This window comes from Heteronotia binoei, chromosome 21, assembly GCF_032191835.1.
Source record: "Heteronotia binoei isolate CCM8104 ecotype False Entrance Well chromosome 21, APGP_CSIRO_Hbin_v1, whole genome shotgun sequence".
NCBI lineage: Eukaryota > Metazoa > Chordata > Lepidosauria > Squamata > Gekkonidae > Heteronotia > Heteronotia binoei.
In genome coordinates, this window is record NC_083243.1 from 121290625 (window position 1) to 121308070 (window position 17446).

The following is a 17446-nucleotide window of genomic DNA, read 5'->3' on the forward strand; positions in this document are numbered from 1 at the left end:
CCTGCAGATTGTTTGGAGTCATATGTACAGTATCTGTATTTCTGTTTGATACAGCAGCACTTTCTTTCCAAAAGGAGGATTTAACAAAATGACTTTTAATTGACATGGAATGTGTTTAGGCTAATGCTTTATTTGGGTCAAGTTATTGCATTTGTCAGGTTCTATTCCACTGTCTGGATAGATTGTTTCCTCTTTATTATAATTTATTTTCCCATGAAATACCATTTCACATTGATGAGCCTCCTCTCCACTCCCTGATACCTTTTTGTATACATGCATGTTTATGAGCTTATCATAGTCTCTTACTAGAATTACTGCTTATTTCATGCAGTTGCTGTTTTTTTTTCCCTTTCCTATTAAACTGCACCTTTTAGCAGGTTTTCTGTCTCAAATGAAGAAAGACGAGAATGGAATGTTGATGCTTTCCTGTTGCAGGCTCAGCAAGAGTTCCTATGTTATGTGGAGAGGTTAATCTAGCAGATGCTGCTATACAACCTTCATCCCTTTAAATGTGGCTTGACTGGGAAGAATACCACCCCACTGTCTCATGTTACACTGAAATGAATTGAGGGGATGTGCAGCAATGGTGGATTCCTCCCAGGAAGTGTTTTAACCAAAAATGCTAAATGTTGCCGCAGACCTGGTGTGTTTGTGAGACTCTGTTTTACTAGCCTGTAGCTATACCTTTTGCGCATAGTAAACTGCGCATAATGATATGGCTGAAATTTAGCAATGCATGGGACCCACACTACAGACTTCACAGGGAGGGGAGAAAAATGCTTTTAAGATATTTATGGTTCCTGCCTTTGTCACCCTCAGGCAGCCGATAACCAAAGAAAGAGAGAGCGAGAGAGAGAGAGCGCAAGAGATATAGAGAATGTATGCTTTTGATGGGTTGAATTTAAAATGTGAAAGCTGGGCTGGACCTTATTGCTTGCAATAGTATGATTTTGCCCACCATGTTTTAAATACATCTTCAGGTAACCATTTGCCTTATAGGTGTATTTCATTGTTAGGAATAAAATTAGTGTTTGATTAGAATATATTGTTGTCCATTACCTAGAGAATATAGTGTATTTTGTGTCTTCTAGGCACTTTATTGTGAACCTATCATAGAATAGGTTAATTCTTAATTACTTGCGTAATGTCATAAATACTTACAGGCATTCTATAGGGGTACTGCTGCCTATGGATAAAGATATGTACCCTAATCAGGATGTTATATTTTCTCCATGTATAAGCTAATGGGAAAAAAATATATTGTGTTTCAAAGGATGCATATCGTATATAGACACATATATATCTTATATAGCACCTATGATGATATGCTATACATTATTCATTTAAGAAATCATTATTCTTGAGGCCCTACCTCAAATTTTGTATTTATGTGTACAAATGCAATTTACTGTATTATATATTTGCCTATTATATTCTGATGTTACAAAATAGAATCTATCCTATAATGTATGACTTCAGGAAAAAATAAAAATAAATGTCCAGTGTTTAAAAGATACCGCTTGTGATTTTGATTCTTGGAAGTTTTAAAGAAACAAGTAAATTTTAAAAAAGCCTAACCCATCCACCAAATTATTATTGCAATGTAACATACAGCCCTAAGATACTTGTGAAATACCTTCCATGCACTTATTGAAAAACTTGAGTGGCAACCAAAAAAGCAAAACAAAAGCCCCTCAGGAGAATGAAATAGCACAGAGATGCAGTAGCAAATATCAATTAAGTGGTTAGAGTTCTAATGATTAGAGCGCTCTGCATGATGAATAATTAATTACTTATCAAAGAATCAATTGGATTTGTTTAAATCCTTTTATTACATTAAATCAATCATACAGAATATTAAATAAAAATATAAACAAGAATAATGGGTTGGGATAGAGGCTCATGGAAAATGCAACTTGAAGCACACTTACTAGGGAATCCAGCTGGTCCTCACTGAGCAATATAAACAACAGCAAGATGAAAGATGCACAACTGTATTGGACAATGTACCAAAGCAAGAAGAGGCACAATATGGCCAAAGTTACTGTATTCCAAATCCAGTTTATTTTAATGGGATAACTTTACATACATTTTTAAAAGTTTCCCATGGATACAAGATCTTTGTGCCTGGATTCCCTCCTCCTCCCAGGTTTTAAATATTTTCTGATTTATAATCTGTGCTCTTTTCCAGCCTATGGCAGTACTTGTATTACAAAGGCATGAATGCATCAAAACAAACATACTGTAATGATATTAGTTATTTGAGCTGATACTGATAAGCCTGCTTTCACACATGCCAAAAAACAAATGCTCCTGTCAAGCAATCTCCAAGTACAAAAGCAGCAAGTGACACTTAATCACAACACCACTACATGAGACACAAACAGCCTGTCTAAGCACAATTGAAGACAGACGTATGGTTTGCATTATGTTAGGGTTGCAAAGGTAACATGATCTGCTGGATTCTGAAAATGTTCTCCTATGTTGCTCTCCTGTGCTTGTTATAGAAATGCAGACGGCCAGCTTCTCAAACAAATGCTTTACTTTAACAGTAGCCTCTTCACTACAGTGGACTGTATATGAGGAATGACTCAACTGAAATAGATGACAATGATACTACTCCTAGAATTCACTCCTAGAATTTCAAGAAAGATTGAAATATATGTACTTGCACAAGACTTCCTTCCTGATCCCACTTTTACTGGAACCCTTAACTACCTATCCATGCCTTCTCAGCTGCTGATTCCACCAGTCGCCTCAGAATAAAAAAATGGCTTTTGTGTTAAAGCAGTCAAGCACACATTTATAAACATAAGAGGCTATCTTATAATGAGTCACCTGGGGGAGGGGGAGAGGCAGAGGGGGAGTTCTGTTGAGATAAGTTTATTTGCTGCCTCCTCCTCATAATGAGAGTCCACATGTGCATGCAGCAGCAACATCCATACCTGGATTTCCCTCCTCAAAAGGAAGATGGTAGCCCAGATGCAAGCATGGCAGTTATTGCCATATTGCCATCTTCAAAATCATGAGTAGACAAACTTGCAGGACATGGAATGTCACACATTTTAAAAATTTCAGTGGAGAAGGATTTATGAGAAAAAACAAGCAAGTATTTGTGATAAATAGCTATGCTGGTGTCCACACAGGCCACACAATCAGACCACATTAATCTTCATTACCATGCAAGTAAAATGGAAAACCTTCATACCCCAACTGAAGTAGCAGCATAGGCTCTGCACTCACAATAAACTTTGCAAATTGTATATAATAGTACAATTTTCCTAGTTGATTCCAATTAGAATTAGTTGATTTATGCAGAATTCAGAAGGTTTTACTGAGGAGGTGGGAAGAATTGCAGTATTGGCATTAGAGGAGGTAAAGATTGGGAAGTCTGAGAAAGCACAGGTTCTTGCCTAAGGCATTTTTTTTAGTGTTGTTTCCAAGTTATGAGAAAACACTGTTTTGTTTTCAGACTAACATAACTAAGAGGACTGTAGCTTTTCTTATGAATGAAAGCTGGGATTCCTTATGAAACTATAGTAAATCAAAGCAGTATTGGTCCCACAGAGCAGGAAATAGAGGAAAAATGGGATAATAACTTTTGTTTCAGCCAGCTAGGGTTCAAAAAGCAAGCATAAAACATGTCTGGATACTGAAACATCTATTATTCCCCTCCTTGAACATCCAACCTAGGGAATAAGTTCTGAATAACTTGAAACCTTGCATTTGAACACCAGCTGGTCCAAATAAAAGACACTTAATGTCTCATTTTCTCTGAATTTAGAAATCCAGTTTTTGTATCAAGTTCTTCACCAAATAGCATGGATATAATCCATATAAAGATACTCGGATTTCATATGTATACTATAGAGATATTAAGAGTTCCAAATAGACAGAAAACTGAAAGTGATGGGGTCTGATAAAAATCTGAAATCAGCAGGTGGCTGCTGTGGCCAGGGTGCCTTTTCAAAAACCAGCTTCTACTGGTTAGCCAGCTGCAGCCTTTCCTGGGCAGAAAATATCAGGCTACCAAAGTGCATGCTCTGGTTACATCTAGATTAGATTTCTTTAATGTACCATACATGGGGCTGCACTTAAGCAGTGATTGGAAACTACACCTGAACAAACCACTGCAAACAGGGTGTCAAATGAAGCGAGTTGTAGGCACCATATCACTCCAGTCTTGGCCCATCTGTACTGGCTCCCAATTTGTTTCTGGTAATTCAGTGGTCTGACTCTGATCTTAAGAGGTCTATACATTTTGGGACCAACATACCTGAAAGACCACCTACTTCTTGGTGAACCTGCTTGACAGCTACACTCATCTCTGGAGGCCCTGCTTCAGGGGTTCCCACGTTCTGAGATTAGGCAGGTGGCAACCTGGGAGAGGACCTTCTCAGTCATGGCACCAAAACTCTGGAATTCTCTCCCCAGGGACACTTGTCTGTCCACTTCTGTTGCTATTTTCTGCCAATAAGTGAAGACCTTTTTGTTTCATTTGGTATCCCCCAGTGATCCCTGCTTCCTGCCCAATGTTTTAATCATTGTTTTTATGTGTTTGTTTGCATTTTAGCTTTGTTTTTAATAGTTTTTGTTGTTTTTTAAAGGTAATTTTACTATGTATGTTATAGTTTCTTAACTACCTTGATGTCCTCTCTGTTGCAAAGCAACTAGTGTTTCAGTAATAATAATAATATAATAAAATTTTATTTATACCCCACCCTCCCCGCCAAGGCAGGCTCAGATGGCAAATCAGCACAGATAATTCAGAAGAATTGTATGGGACTTCCTTCTACATAACCTCTAACAATTCTTCAGTTTCAGCAGGGAAAGCTACTATGCCGTGGGAACATATTGGGGCTGTTCAGACGCATAGTATAATCAGTTGTTGCTGCTGTTTCATTTCGGATTAAAAGTGGCTGATCAGACAGCAACATCTGCCTCCCGGTATTAACTCGTAGTAGCACCCCCCCCCCCCCCAATCCTTCTCAGAACCAGAGTATTTTGTTACCTGCTCCTTTGCAGTGTTTTTTGAGTTCTCCGGTTTCACCTTGTAGTTTCGGCGTCTGGATAATTCTCAACCAACTTCTGGATGTCTGAAGGCTGTCCTGGAGCAAAAGGAGCCTCAGACATCCAGTTTACGGTTGCCATTTTTACTACTTAGTGATATGAGCGTAACTGCATAACCACATAATGTTTTAACATATGCGCATGTGCACATAATGCGCTCATGCACATAATGCACATTAAAGTGGAGAAAAAAGAACTGCATGGTACCGTTGTGTGGATGGCAGAAGACGGTTTCACCATGGAGTGATTTGAATTGCAGTATGGCAGTCTGATCGATAATATCTGGAACAAAGATATTTGGAAAAGAACCAGCTCAGTTTAACACGAACTCAACATGCTGTGTGAACACGGCCGTTACATATATTCATTCAGAACAAACAATGCATGGTTTATATTCATTTAATAAAACAGCCTCAAATGAGATTTCAAATGTATAGCAAAAACATTTTATGAAGAGAAAAATCATTTTAGAAATAGGAGATGCTTATCCTTTTTATTTTTTTCAGCAGTGTCTCAAGACTTTTATTTTATCAGGCTTGCTGTTTGGCTTTGACCTTTCTAGAGAAGAAACTAATAAATAAAATGTTACATTTTAAAAAGAATTTATATTCCAAAACACTCTCAAAGCTACTCCCCAGTATTAGAATTTGCCCAAGTTAACATTTCAGAATTATGAAATCCAACCTGATTCCAGATCATGAAACACATTTTTAATTTTAGTCGTATTCTCCATGTGGCCACCATTCAGTTTGACTCTTGCTCCTGAAACCAGATTGCCTCTCATTTAACTGTTTCTGCATATTCCTCGTCCTTCGGCTCAATTCACTGAGGGTTAAACATTGAACAGAATTATTTGGTAGGACAAACAGCTTTTCCTGTCAGCTTCTTTTAATGAGACCCACTTTCTTCTCATATGAATAATTTACGAAGATAAAAGGAAGACAAACAGCAGGTTGATGAGTGACAGAGAAAAATGTGGCTCTGAACTGTCTGGGCCCTTTTTATCAGAAGGGGGCAACTGAGAGGGATCAATGGATGCATTACATATGATTAATTTCTACCAGAAATTGTTTTAATGGGCATTAAGGTATCCAGGGCTACAGATATGGGTGCTAAAGAAAAGTTAAATATATCAACTAAGTAGCAGAGGAATGCAGCAGGTGACATGACAGCGACAGGCAGTTCTTTCTCAGCACATGTTTAAGAGTAATCTCTTGAGATGTTCTTTCACTGGAAATAAAATCCTTTCCTTTTGGTAGGCATGATAAGCTAGATCTGTGCCTGGTGCTCACTGTACTTCACAGGTGTCTGATCACTTGTGTTAGTGTAATCAGACTGACTGATGGAAATCCACTAGAGTAGGGAAAGAATTTTTTTAGATGACTTTCCCTCATTCCCATTTCAAATTGCTCAGTGACTCCTGGAGGCCTAAAGTTATTAGTTCAGTTGTGGTAGCCATGTGCCTTCCATCCCATGCCTCACAAGTGAAGGTACCCAATTTTTGTAATCAGCACTTCTAGTGAGATTACTGGCAGCAGCATGCTGCTATGGAGAATCTCTGGGAGTTGCAAAGGGATGGGCTGTGGGATCTTGATGCTTATAGGAACCCATCCAATGAATGATGCTGCAGACCTGGATTATTTATGTATTGTATTCTGCTTTTCTCCTATACTGGGGACTCAAAGTGGGATACAAAGTAAAATAATTATAAAAACACTGCATACTCCAACAGGCTCCACCCCAATGCAAGCTTCACGCAAGTAATGAGTCCCAAAGTCATACCAAGCTGGTGATGGTTCTGTTGCACAGTGCACACAGAGGACCACAAACTAAAGTTCAAGGCCATGAAAATAGATGGGATTACATTTTTCAAGGAAGATAGAATTACCAACTTTTGTGGTAGGAGTCCTGGGGTTTTAAGGTCTTCATGTCTGACTATATCATAAAAGGCACTGCTATCCCGATCACTCCATTTCATAAAACAAATTTAGGACCCTGAACTCCATGAGCTGTGGACAGGAAAGGACTGCTGCCTTTCTTTTCCTGCATTTTCCACAGCTGCTTGATACAAAACAATTAAGAAGGGAATCCTATATTCCAGGAAAATAAAATGATGTGAAAAACTTCATCTGCTTTTAATCTCTTCATATTAGCTTACTACTAAAGTTATAAAAGCAAAGGCTAGAAAGGGAAATGTGACAATTTTACAGCCAAGGGAACTCTGGAAGCCAGATATCATTTATTTATTTATTTGATTTGTGAACTGCCCAATCCCTGCTGCTGCAGAGCTCTAGGCAATGTACAGTAACATTCAAGGCCAGCTCGCCCACTAGGAAAACTAGACAATTGCCTAGGGCGTTGGCAGGCGGGGACGCCAAATTCGGTCCCTCCACCCCCTAGGCAAATGCCTATTTGCCTCCCCAGCCTCCTCCTCCATCCCTCTCTATTTTAATGCCTGCAACCGCAGTACAGTGTCAGCTGATCAGCAGCAGGGGGGGGGGGAAGAGGCCTTTCAAGAGCCCAGGAATGAGGTGCTGTACTGCGGTTGCAGGCATCAAAATAGAGATGAAGGGAGGGAGGAGGTGCTGGGGTGGCGGTGGATGCGGCACGGCGCCATGGGGGCAGTGGCAGGGCAGCAAGCAGCAAAGCTGCCGGGGATGCTATTCCCCATAGAGCCGCCCTAGTAACATTAAAACATTCACCAGATAAAGACAATAAACATTATATTGTAATATCAGATGGTGACAACTGATGCATAGCCAAGGAGGTTGCCAGGGCCAAACCTGACAGGACTCCTGTACCAATAAAAGATGTATAGATGGAAAAGTGTATGCAGCTTTTTCCATCACTGCTGCACTATGATTAGAAATCAACAGAGAGTTTTTGCTTCTGTGCAAGTATTAAGAGTAAATATCCGCCTCTTAAAGGGCTGGATCTGGAAGTCTTAAGGAAGTGAGGAGAATAGCTATCTATACAACAACTACAATTTTATTTAAACTAACTGGAAAAGTTTAGTACAAAGACTAGACACAGTGAACAGAGGCACCACCCCTTACTTTATCATCTCTCCTCTGCCATCAAGTTTCAGCTGACTTATGATGACTCCATGGGGCTTTCAGGGCAAGAGACTTTCAGAAAAGGTTTGCCATTGTCTGCTTCTGCATAGCACTGCAGTATTCCTTGGTGGTCTCCCATGCAAATACTATTATGCTTCAGAGACACAATAAAATCAGGCTAGCCTGGACTATCCAAGTCATAGCAGAGAACGTGGAGTCAGGTAGAAGTTATGGACTAAAATACAGGAGCCTGAAGGAAAGTAGGTAGAAGATATGCCCTATACAATCATTTGACTATGTATTTCACTTCCTACAGTGAGAACAAGGATGCTACCTTTTGAAGGCAAAGCCTCCAGTACATTCTGAGTGTGCATGGAGGGATGGGGGGTGGTACTTGCTTCATGGGAAGGGCAATGACTCAGTTGAAGAGCATTTCCTTTGCATGCAGAAGGTCACAGCTTCAATCCCCAGCATCTCTGAGAAACACTATCTAAAGTACAAGTGATGTGAAAAACTTCTGCCTGAGACCCTGGAGAGTAACCAGTCTGAGTTGACAAGTGTGAGGCCAAGCACCCTAATGCCCTCTCTTGGGTTAACATGAATATTTGAAGTCCTAGGCTGGCTCACAGGTGTTCATGATCTCAGTGTCCCTACCATTGCTATCTCTTTCAGACTCAAGGATGTGGTAATTGGTTAATCAAGGGAACCTGTGCTCAGTTGTATAACCAGATGGGAAGGGGGAAAATTAGAAGTAGTTACCAACATCCAAAGTTCCAATTAATTTGGACCCGAGAGACCACCTGATGCCAGACAGCAAGAAGCTATAATAAGGCCATAGTTATGCTAACACCATGCCAGAGTGCTTAGGTATATTATACTTCATCATGATGGAGTGCAATATATACACCACTTTTATGCTACTGTGTGGATTTTATGTTGCAAGAGATCGGCCATCTAATACTAAGGTACTCAAAGTATTAGAAAAGTTAGCTTCTTTGTTTTCTTGTTGTTAAGCTATAAATACTGTATAGCATAGTCAATTCTTTTAATAATTTGATAAACCTTTATATATTTTTACAAGGTCTGGTTTTCTTGTGTGCATCCAAACGTGAGGACTCACAAGTCTGGGAAGTTGTTCAGGGATTCCACACAGGGGACCAGGAGCAATAACCCAGGGGAACCTGGGCTTGGCTTTCTGCCAACAATACTGATCTTGGGGGACCAATAGTCTGATTCAGTATAAAGCAGCTTCATATGTTCATCGGGGGGGGGGGCGGTGGTGGAGCAGGTTTATGGTTATGGCAGTGGTCCTGTTTTGTAGCTAATATTTGAGATAAAGTTTGTATCTATGTTACTGTTCACCACACATTTGGATGTACTGATGCTACTTGCGTTAATTCCCAAAATGAAAAACAGCACTATAACTATATCATTGGATTATAACCTTGTGTTACAAAATATGTCAATCTGGATTTTGGTAATTATACTTTGAAAAGGCAATACCTTTGTCTAATGCTGGGAGTTTACTATTACTCCTAGGTTCATTCTTCGTATTTCACATTTTTTTGTGTGAATTATACAATTGCCCCCCAAGTTGGAATGAAGAGTTGGACACAAGGTATTGGTATAACTAAGGGCCACTTTATTAAGTATAATAATAAACGGCAAGGGCAACAAGAACTGCGGCCTGGTCAGGGCCAGGGGTCTCAACAGACCACTCCCCTGCCATTAGCGGGCGAGAGACCCAGCCCCCCAGCCAGAGCTGTGTGGCACAGCTCCCGCCAGGCTGGCCCAGCAAGGAGGCAAGCCCCAGAGGGCCCGAGCACCAGATGCACATCTTCAATGGAAGGCACCCTCTAGTTGAGCCTCCAGGAAGGTCTGCATTCTCACACCCCAGGTCATCAAACCCTAAGGTTGATCCTGCCAGACCCATAACTCCCCAAATGGGGGATGCTTCCTGGTTCTCCCCTAGCCACATAGAACCATAAACCCATTAATAACTTGCCAAACTAAAGTGACCAACCTATTTAACAGCACCTCCCTATAGTCAAATCCACAATCCACTGACCTGCTATGTAGGGTAGGTGAAAAAACACCCCAGCAAACTGCCAACCAGCTGGGGAGCAAAAAATTCCTACCCGGTCCCCCAAACCATAAGGTGACTAACACTTGTCTACGTAACAAACAGGGCGAAAGGGAGGGCCGATCTCAGCCTGGAGACTGAGGTAGGGGGCAGATGGTGGTGCTGCTATCGCAGCAAGCCCCACCCCTTCAAAAGCATGCCCAAATGGGCTGCAAAAGTCCTCCATTTCCTCCCAGGGAGGCAAAGACGTTCCAGCAGCCTAGCAGCATGCTGCTGGCTGCTAGAAACGAGTTGCCCCCCAAGTCGGAATGAAGAGTCGGACACAAGGCATTGGTATAACTAAGGGCCATTTTATTAAGTATAATAATAAACAGCAAGGGCAACAAGAACTGCAGCCTGTTCAGGGCCAGGGGTCTCAACAGACCGCTCCCCTGCCATTAGCGGGCGAGAGACCCAGCCCCCCAGCCGGAGCTGTGTGGCACAGCTTCCACCAGGCCAGCCCAGTGAAGAGGCAATCCCCAGAGGGCCCGACTACCAGACGCACATCTCAATGGAAGGCACCCTCTAGTCCAGCCTCCAGAACGGTCTGCATTCTCACATCCCAGGTCATCAAACCCTAAGGTTGATCCTGCCAGACCCCTAACTCCGCAAAAGGGGGATGCTTTCTGGACCTCCCCTAGCCACATAGAACCATAAACGCATTAACAACCTGCCACTACTAAGGCCAAGTCTCTACTTAGGGCTTAGCACCCACTGGGAGGCCCAAGGCCACTCGCAGCCCTTGCCGGAGATCTCTCAAGAAAAACATGTTACCTTTTTCAGAGAGATGCACCCCATCCCCTCTGTAGAGGTCAGTAAATTTCATAGAAATATCCGGGTGGGGCAGAAAGTGGCCCAACCCCCCTTCCAAAGCCTTCCTAATTTTTTTGTTAGCTTTATATTTAAAAGTTTTATTGATTTAAACTACAATAAAGAAGCTTTGCAGAAAATACATAAAAAGCGGGGAAAAGTGAGAAAAGGGGCCTTGACAGAATGGGGAAAACAGAAAGAACCAGTACAAATATATCAATTGTAATTCCACCTCCCAATAAAATGCTCAGATCATTCTACCTACAAGTATAAAAATCTCCTTAAATATTACCTTCCTTTCTTCTTATACCAGAATAATAAAAAAAGAATATTTTTTAATAAACTAGTAAAGCAATGTAAATCTAAACAGATTTACAATGTAAATGTAAATCTAAATCAATGTAAATCTAAATCTAATTTGTGCTTCTTGAGCACAAATTAAATATAAGCAGTTAAGAAAGAAGATTTTTTCTTTCAAGACCATCTCAACGTCAAATTTATCTAATTTAACTCATGCCTATAATAAGCACAAAGTAAGTTATTGATTTAGCAAAATCCTTATTAAAAGAAGCACATAAAAATAATTTCTTTGTCCATAGCAAATTACATAAAATAAATAAAATACAACTGCTTATTTTGTCTATCTTTGTTTAAACCATTTCTCCTAATAACATATTAAAAGCAAGTTTGTCAAATTACAAGTCTACCAAATTCCACAGCAATTATGCTATCTACCTTTTCATCCTTTATCCTATTCTTACATCATTATAAGCAGTCTCACTAAACAGGCAAACTGTCAATACATCTACTATATAGAGAAATATGTTGACTACACTCATTACTTTTTCAAGATCTCCCTTATTCTTTTAAAGTTTAACATCTGTTCATTATTAATGGTTATATGTTTGTTTATTCATCAAGAAAGGAACAAAAAAAAGAACCCAAATTCCAGAGTCCTTCTTCCCAAAGATTAAAAACTTTTAAGTTCCTTTGATTTCTGCACCGAAATTGTATCCGAGGCAGCCCATTTAATCATAGTTTATCTTTTGGTATCACATTTCATTTCTTAGTCAGAGTTCCTTGTTCAGCCATTCACCAAAGCAGAAAAAAAAAAACCCAAAATCCTTTTTTCGGATGGCCTTCCAAATCCAGATTTGTTGATTGGAGTGCAGTTTTTCTCTTCTCAACATGGCCTGCCCCTTCAACCACAGGGGGAAGAATTCATCGCCATTTTTTCTTCTCCGCTTGATTTTACTGCAGTTTAATTTCCGGTCTAGTTTTGAAAATGCGTCAGAAGAGACCATTTTACTTTTCCTTTGTTTGCTTTGCAAGATATAAGTTTCCCTTTCTACTTTCACTGCCATACTGGACCCCTGCAGATTTACTGTTTCATTAGCTGTCGGATCTTCTTCCCTCAGATCTTTAGCTATCACCATAAAATAATATCTAAGGAGCTACATAAATGAGATAAGATCTTCCTTCAGAAGGCTGAGATTTGCTCAAATATCTTTTCCATGTGCCATTTCATTAAATGATGCCATATCAAAACTCAATCTCTTAAATCAGATTGTATTTTCTTTTCAAACTCCTGTTAGTCCCCGTTCTACAACAGCTTAAACTAAAATTTTAGAAACCATTCTTTCCAATACAGTCAGGCGATAGAGACAGAGCTTTTTACTGTATATCTCCTTTGTGTTCAGATCGTATTGCAAATTCTTGATAGTCTCTTTGATATATATCCAAATATAGTCCGGGTCAATTTTGATGATTATATTCAATCCGGTTTAAATAGTTAAGACTGCTCGTAGCTTTTTGAGGCCTTTTGTACTGATCTTTTGAGCTAGTCTTTTGTTGTTATGCAGAGTGACCTATCAGGCAGTAGAATTAAAACAAACACCTACTTGTTAAGTAGAGTCGTGCTTTAGAAGTGGGAAAATGCTGTTTTAAAGATGCACTGGAGAAAGTGAAAGCATAAAAGCAATCAGGAGTTCTTTTTCTGCTGATTACCAGCTTTCATGGCTGCGGAGCTTCAGGACTCACAGAGAGCACAGAGGGCAGTTGCCGCTTGCCCCCTCCCCCCTGTAAAGGTCCCATGCCAAAGAAAAAGCCCTCCGGGCTTTTCCTATGGGGGCATCACTTCTGTGACACCCCTCCAATGGCCAGACTCAGAGTTCCTTCAGGAGACGATCTGCAGACAACTCTGAAGCCAAGATGATGGATCCCGGAAGTCCTTCTTTGTTAGCTTTATAATGGGCCCTCTCTATACCTGCAGGGTCCCAAGCACTACACCAAGCAAAATGGGGAATCATGGCTGGCCAAATTATAGTGGTCCTGGGCCATCTCTCCCTAATGTGCCAAAAATCCTCATGGGCCTGCAAGACCAAAGCCTTGCCTTTTACTAGCCCTAGATCATTCCCTCCCAGGTGGATGATTAAAACCTCAGGAGGAGGGCCCGCATTCCCATGAAATAACAATGGCAGCAGGCCATGCCACTGAAGATCCCGGAGGCCCCACCATTCGACAGTAACATATTAGCTGAGTCCCAGTTGAGAGCCGACCGAAGTTCTCCGAGCCTGATGTGTGGCCCAAAACACATAGCTGTCCACAGATGAGAACTCAGCTCCTCTGGCTAGGAACAACAGCATCTAAAAAGAAAAAACAGTCAAACTAGAAACAAGAACTATAACATCTCAATTACAAACAATGAAGCTAGGAACTGAGCAGAGGACAAACATAAGATTTATAGGCCGATGACCACCAACAGCCCAGGTGCTGAATGGAGGAAGGTTATCCCAGGGCAGCAGCTGTAGAGGCTGCCCCAAGTCTAAAGGAGTGGGTACCAAATCACACCCCGGTCAACCCCAGCTTAGCTAAAGCCCGGGAAGTCACGGCCCAAAACTGATGCTTTGTTAGTGGGCTGTCGTTAAGGTGACAAAACAAATCCTTGGTCCCTCGAACTGTCAAATAAGCAGCCAAAGCAGAAACCGGGCACAACTCAAGCTCAGAGCCCGCTACTAACTCACTAACTCTAATGGCCCCCAAAAAGGCAACCAAGGAAGCAGCATGGAACAGTGAGGACTCAAAATAAGATGCACACATTGTGCCTCAACCCCCCTTCAAACCCTTAAGAATCAGAGGGGAAATAGGCTTCCTAGTATCGAGATTAGTCCCAATCTCTCTGGCCCATCCCTCCAGCATCTTTCAAAGGTGAAAGTCTGCTGTTTCTTCCTTGTATCCCAATGCCTTGCTAGCAAAAGCCAGAGCAGACAGGCGTTCCCTAATGGATTGCATGGCCAATCCCTTACCTTTTTGAGAAACACAGTAGTGGAGCAACTGCTCCTCCGGGAGGGGCCAAACAATGCGATATCCTACCTCAGCCCTAAAGTCCTCAAACTGCTGCCCAGCACGTTCGTAAGACATCCTGGTGCTAGGTGCAATGGCTAGGCCTATCGCTCCGCAGACCTCAGCTTCCCAATCAGCCGTAGCTCTTGGGGCATTGGCGCTGGCTTTTGATCGGCATCTGGGGCCAGCTGACGAAACCTCTCCATCTGTTTATGAGACAGAGCATTAGCTACCCCATTATCTACCCCAAGAACATGCTTGGCTAAAAACAGTATGTTAAGCCACAGACAGTGCAGAGTGAAGGCTCTCACCAATTTCATAACCCTTTGAGAATTGGGTGAAAGGGCATTAATGACATGGACCACTGCCATATTATCGCACCAAAAATGAATTGTGTGATTGGCCATATAATTCCCCCACAGCCAAACTGCCACAAGAATGGGAAAAAACTCGAGAAATGTTAAATCTTCGTTCAAACCTGCCTGAGCCCATGACTCTGGCCATGCGTCTGTGCACCAATGTCCATGGAAATAAACCCCAAAACCTAAAGACCCAGCAGCATCAGACATGACCTGAAGCTCCACCGCAAGCCTCATGAAACAGCGCCATAGAATGGTTTTAAAACTGAAATAAGTAAATTATGGTTTTATATGTTTTATTGGACTGATTGTATTTTATGATGTTGTGAGCCGCCCTGAGTCTGCTTGCGGAGAGGGCGGGATATAAATTGAAAGTAATAAATAAATAAATAAATAAATAAATAAATAAATAAATAAATAAATAAATAAATAAATAAATGTCGTCTCTCCAAAAAGAAATCACATTAAAGGATTCTACAAATTCTTGCCATACCCTTAAATCCTCCCTCATGCTGCTGGTAACCCATGTTCTATGTTGGGGCAGGCAAATGCCTGCCATAACATCACATAGCCTATGAAGAAAAGCTTGTCCGGGAGCAACCACTTTACAAGCAAAGTTAAGATGCCCAACCAGCTGCTGGAGCTCAAGCAATGTGACCTTTTTCTTAAGAAGGAAAGAATTAATCCTACTCCTCAAATCTTCCACTTTTTGAATAGGAATTCTGGACAATTGCGCCAGGGTATCCAGCTCAATCCCTAAAAAAAATAATAAGTTTTTGAGCCAGACCTTCCGTTTTTTCCTGTGCCAATGGAACCCCCAGTTCTGCAGCCAGCTCAATGAAGCCAGACAGCAGCCGTGTGCAATGCCCAGTCCCTGCAGGACCCAAATAATGAACAACATCCTTAGATCCAACTTTTTCACGAACAACCCATTCCAAGAACGTGCTGAAACACTCAAAAGCCGTACATGAGACAGAACAGTCCATTGGCAAAGCTCTGTCCATGTAAAATTGCCCCTCAAAGGAAAATCCTAAAAGCTCAAAATCAGCTGGATGGACAGGTAGAAGGTGAAACACAGACTTAATATCGCATTTAGCCATCTCTGCCCCCTTTCCACAGCATCATACAATGCCCATGGCCGGATCAAAGTTGGTATACCTGAGCGTAAATGCTCGGGAATCCCATCATTAACTGACGCACCCTTGGGGTAGGAAAGGTGGTGAATCAAATGAAATTCACCAGGCACCTTCTTTGGCACCACTCCCAAGGGGTAAACCCTAAGGTTAGGCACTGGAGGATTAAGAAATGGGCCCAAAATCCTGCCCTCTGCTAACTCCTTGGCAATCTTATTCTTAACTACATGCTCTAAACCTTTAACAGAACTAAGGTTCCCAGACCGAAATGCAACCCGGGGACCCTGAAAAGGAATTCTAAAACCGAACGTGAAACCATTTAACAAGTAAACCCTATCAGCCCTTCGCGGGTACCTATACAGCCAGTGCTCAAGAGGTCCCACTTTTATCAGACTGGGCCCCTTTTCCAGCTTGGTAAGTACTTCCACCCCCACCTTGTCTCTTTTGGCTCTTATGTGGCTGGGCTCTGGGGCAGTTACTAAAGGAGTGTGGGCCACCACACAAGGGGCATTCATGCTTGAACTGACAAGCTTTCATACTGCACACTCCTTGGGAGCCAAACTCCCAGCAAAGCAAGCAGGATTGAACCGCCTGCCCCGCAGAACTGCGGGAAGAGGATGACGAAGCAGAAGAAGTAGCTGATGTCCTAGCAACCAAATGACCACTGTCAGAGCGGTCATTCAAATTTGGTCATGTCGGGGACATGAGCTGAAGTTACAACTGCTGGTGGATGCGATCCCACTGAAGGGAAGGGTACAAAGCGGCCCTCATCCTGAATTCTTCATCATATTGAATGCAGGCAGACCCATTAAACATTGCGTACCCCTTATAAATGATATCCATATACTGGATGAGCGCAGCCGCCTGCCAAGGCTGGGCACATGCAACCACGCCAGCATATATAAAAAACTCAGGCAGCCAATTGGCCCAAGTCCGGTCCACTTTGCATTTCTTCAATTTCTCTTTTTCTTTGTCATCCAACTCCTCTTTATCTTTCTCCTCCAACTCATGGAAGAGGAGGGAGAAAATGTCAACATACTCACCCTTTAGGATCTTATCTTTTGTTGCAGGCAACAAATGATCACCTAAAGGTAATGCTATGTCCCCGAAAGGCATAGCAGTAAATGGGACCGACCCATATGTAGCACTGAACTGAGGGGAACAGCCCCATCCCCTCAAAAAGTGGCATGGCATCCCTTGCTGTCCGGCCACAGGCCAGGGCCCATAGGGGCCAAACTGGCCTGTTGGCCATGACCAAGCTTGCTGCGGACCAGTGTTCATGGAGGGAGAGGTACCTGAAGCCCCAGCAGCAGCACCTGGCACCGCCTAAGAAGCAGGGGCCCAGGGATCCCATGGCCAAGCCATGCCTGTGTATGACTGTGTAGTGTCCCCAGCCTTACCCCCAGATCCAATCGGCACCAGTGCTGACCCTGCTCTGGCATCCACTGGAAACAAAGCTGCACCTCCATCTGCACCGCCGGCGCCCTCGACTCCGCCAGCACCGAGTCCTGCAGACCTGCCCTTAAGGATGGACAACCTAGTTAATATATCAGC